Consider the following 5,021-nt stretch of genomic DNA (forward strand, 5'->3'; position numbering starts at 1 on the left):
TGGCATAACACACTACATAAAAACTTTGTTCCATATCCTACTTTGGCAAGTAGCGAGTGGGATCCTAAAAGCTTGCAAGTGGCCATCTGGATGCAACGATGGGTCTCTCCTCATCCAGAGCAAAGAAGAATGAAGAAAACCAAAGAAGCATGGAAACAATTAGTCCAAGCAACTGATACACCATGCAGTGTGGTGTACTCAGGCTATATGACTATGAAACCAGAAGAACTAGATGGTGCCTAGCTACCAGCATTAACCACTGGAGGGGGATCTATGTAGGACATCCTGGATAGAGAACAATGTAGAACAAAGCTCAAAATCTTTAAAAAAAAGAGAAAAAAATGAGTAGGATTTGCTGACCTGATAGAGCCTGATAGAACCACTGAGACTATGGCCCCTAGCTGCCCTTCAGGTCTGGAATTGAACCCACTCCTGTGGCTTCCAGCCAAACAAAAGACAAGTATATGAGGTGAATATTTACATTAGGTAGATACACTCCTTGGAGAGATTAATAATGGGAGAATAGAAGGGTTGTGTATGCACAGGGAGCATGAGGGCTTAGGAGGGAAGGACACAGGGAAGAGGTAACTATGGAAAGGAAGTGGGAGGGGGGCTGTTGCATTGTGCGAAATAGTAGTCAATGTCATGAGACAAAGTATATGTGAGCTGCTGCATGGAAAGTGCATTAGCTCTGTAAACTTTCACCCAAACCACAATAAAAATTTTTAAAAAATAAAAATAGAGTTTAAATTTATATATATATAGGAGTTCTGGTAACCTAGTGCCTAAGGCACTTGACTGCTAATGAGAAGGCTGGAGGTTCAAACCCACCAGCCACTCCTTGGAAGGAAGATGGGACAATCTACTTCCATAGTGATACTGCCTCAGAAACCCAAGGAGGGGTCGCTAGGAGTTGGATCTGACTTGATGGCACATAAAAACAACAACAACAATCAATATATATATTGTTTGATAATTTCCATATTGTATAGAATCACCTTTCTTTGGAATTTGTCCAAATATGGATCTCTTCCAGTCAGTTGCCCAGGTAGCTCTCTTCAAAATTTCTTGGCATAGACAAGTGAGTGCCTCCAGTGGGGCATCCGTTTGCTGAAAGATCTCAATGAGTGTTCTGTTAATTCTCACAGCCTTGTTTTTTTGCCAATTCCTTCAGGGCAGCTTGGACTTCTTCCTTCAAAACCATTGGTTCTTGACTATATGCCACCTCCTGAAATCAATGATCATCTACCAATTCTTTTTGGCATAACAACTCTATGTATTCCATCCATCTTCTTTTGATGTTTCCTGCATTATTCAACATATTGCCCCTGGAATCTTTCAATATTATAATTGAAGCCTTAAATTTTTTCTTCAGTTCTTTCAGTTTGACAAATGCCAAGTGTGTTCTTTCCTTTTGGCTTTCCAATTCCATGTCTTTGCACATTTCATTATAATAATAGACAATTATACAATAATAGTTGGAGACTGTAAGTCTCCAGTTCAATAATAGATAGAACAACCAGAAAGAGGATAAAGAAATAGAAGACTTGAATGACACTATAAACCAAAGAGATGTAACAGACATATTCTGAACACTACACCCAACAACAGCAGAATACATATTCTCCTTAAGTGTACATGAAACATTCTCCAGAACAGACCATATATTAAGCCATAAAATGAATATTAATAAATTTAAAATATCTTTCATAACCGCAAAGAAATGAAACTAGAAATTAATAACAGAAGGAAAACTAGGAAACTCACTAATATATGCAAATCATCAACATACTCTAAAACAATAACAAAAAAAAAAAAAAATTCACTGCTGTTGAGTTGTATCTGATTCATAGCGACCCCTCCTTGGATTTCCAAGGCAGTATCACTATGGAAATAGATTGCCCAACCTTGGTCATACAGAAAATTACAAGAGACATTTAAAATTACCTTGAGAGAAATGAAAATGAAAACACAACATATCATTATTTATGAGACATACTAAAGCAGTGCTCAGTGGGAAATTTATAGCTGTAAATATATACATTTTATAAAGAAGAAAGACCACAAAGAAATAATCTGTGCTCTGTTGTTGTTGTCATTAGATGTCATTGAGTCCATTCCAACTCCTAGTGACCTTATGTACAACAGAAAAAAACACTATCTGGTCCTGTGCCATCCTCACAATCATTGCTATGTTTGAACTATTACTATAGCTACTGTGTTGTGTTAGTCCATTTCATTGTGGATCTTCTTTTCACTCACCCTACCAAGCATAATGTCCTTCTCCAGGTACTCATTCCACCTGGTAACAAGCAAAAGTGTGAGAGATGAAATCTCTCCATTCTCACTTCTAAGGAGTATTTTCAGCTGTCTTTCTTCAAAGACAGGCTTGTTTGTTCTTCTGGCAGCCATGGTATATTAAACATTCTTTACCAACACCATAATTCAAAGACATCAATTATTTTGTCTTCCTTATTCACTTTCCAGCTTTTGCATGCATCAGATGACTGAAAATATCATGACTTTGGTCAGGTGCACTTTAGTCTTCAAAATGACATCTTTGCTTTTTATCACTTTTAAGAGGTCTTTTGCAGCAGATTTGCCCAACACAATACATTGTTTGATTTCCTGACTATGGTTTCCATGGATGTTGATTGTGACCTAAGCAAAATGATTTTATTTTAATGAATTTTTCTAAAAGAACTAGAAAAGTAGATGAAGCTAAACATAACACTAGCAGAAGGAAGGAAATAATAAATTCAACTGTGGAGATAAATGAAATACAGAATAGAGAAACAATAGAGAAAATTCAACAAAGCCCAAAATTGATTTATTGCAATGATCAACAAAATTGTCAAATCTTTACATAGACTGTCTGGGAAAAGAAAAAGAGAAGATTGAAGTCAGTAAAATCACAAATGATAGAGAGAATATTACTACTGGCTTTATAGAAATACAAAGGTAATAAAATATCATGAAAAATAGTATGCTAAAAAATTGGTGAACTTAGATGAAATGAACAAATTCCTGGAAAAACACACACTATCAAATTGGAAGAAGAAATATAAATTATAAAGAGATCTGTAACAAGTGTTGCACTGGACAAATCTGATGCAAAAGATCTCTTTAAAGTGTTAAGACGCAAAGATACCACTTTGAAGACTAAATTGCACCTAACCCAAGCCATGGTATTTCAAGTTGCCTCATACCAAAAACCAAACTCACTGCCATCGAGTCAAGTTGGATCTGACTCATAGTGACCCTTCCTTGGGTTTCTAAAGTGGTATCTCTATGGAAGTAGATTGCCCAGTCTTCCTTCTGATGAGTGGCTGGTGGGTTTGAACCACTAGCCTTCTGGTTAGGAGTCAAATGCCTTATATGCATATGAAAACTGGACAATGAATAAAGAAGATGGAAGAAAAGTTGATGCCTTTGAATTGTGGTGTTGATGAAGAATACTTAAAACGCGTTAGACTGCCAGAAAAGCAAAGAAATCTGTCCTGGAAGAAGTGAAGCCAGAATGCTCCTTAGAAGTGAGAACGGCCAGAGTTTGTCTCACCTACTATGATCATATTGTCAGAAGGGACCATTTCCTGGAGAAGAATTTCATGCTGGGTAAAGTAGAAGGTCAATGAAAAAGGGGAAGACCCTCAACAAGATTGATTGACACTGGGGCTGCGACGATGGACTCAAGCATAGCAAGGATTGTGAGGATGGTGCAAGAAGGGGCAGTGTTTCCTTCTGTTGTAGGTAAGGTCACATTTTTTTATGAAATGGCAAACCTCATTCTAAAACTCCTATGGAATTTCAAGAGACCCAGAAAACAAAAATCCTCACAACTGAACCAATAAGCAACATCATGATAAATGGAGGAAATATTGACATTGTCAAGGATTTAATTTTAGTTTGATCCACAATCAAAACCCTTGGAAATAGCAGTCAAGAAATCAAATGATGTATTGCTTTGGGCAAATCTGCTGCAAAATACCTTAAAGCATTAAAAAGCCAAGATGTCACTTTGAGGACTAATGTACACCTGACCCAAGCCATGGTATTTTCAGTCACCTTATATGCATGAGAAAACGACAATGAATAAGGAAGATTGAAGAAGAATTGATGCTTTTGAACTATGGTATTGGCAAAGAATATTGAATATGGACTGCCAAAAGAATGAATAAAATTGTTTTGAAAGAAGTCTAGCCAGAATTCTCTTTAGAAGAGAGGATGGGGAGACTTTGTCTCATGGACTTTGGGCATGTTATCAGGTGGAACAAGTCCCTGGAGAACATCATATTTGGCAAAGTAGAGAGTCAGGAAAAAAGAGGAAGACATTTTGACACAATGACTGCAATAATGGGCTCAAGCATAACAATGATTGTGAGGGTGGCATAGACCTGGGAGCTGTTCATTAGGCTGTACATGGTGTCACTATGAGTTATAATTGACTTGATGGTATCTAATAGCAACAGAATAGGCAAAACAGTCTTGAAAAAAAGCAAAGTTGGAAGACTCATATTCAACACCTACTAGAAAGCTATAATAATTAAAAAATGGCTAGTGACACAGTGCCTAATGCATTTGAATGCTAACCAGAAGGTTGGTGGTTCAAACCCACTAGACACTCTGTGGAAGGAAGATAGAGCAATCTAATTCTTTAAAGATTTACTACCTCTGCAATAAGGCAAGAAAGGGAATTTGAAAGCACCCAAATTGACAAGGAAAAAGTTAAACCACCCCTATTTGCAGATGATATGATCCTATACATAGAAAACCCAAGAGACCCTGCAACAAAACTACTGGAATCTATTGAAAGATTTAGCATAGTGTCAGAATACATGATCAACACAAAAAAATCAGTTGGATTCCTCCACATCAGAAAAAAGGTCTCTGAAAAGGAAAAAAGGCAATCAATACCATTTACAATAGCTATCATAAAGATAAGATGTTGTTGTTGTTGTTGTTGTTATGTTCCGTCGAGTCGGCCCGACTCATAGCGACCCCTCCTTGGGTTTCTGAGGCAG

The sequence above is a fragment of the Orycteropus afer genome, unplaced genomic scaffold (assembly GCF_000298275.1).
Source record: "Orycteropus afer afer isolate SDZICR_OR568_19922 unplaced genomic scaffold, OryAfe1.0 scaffold00053, whole genome shotgun sequence".
Classification (NCBI taxonomy): Eukaryota; Metazoa; Chordata; class Mammalia; order Tubulidentata; family Orycteropodidae; genus Orycteropus; species Orycteropus afer.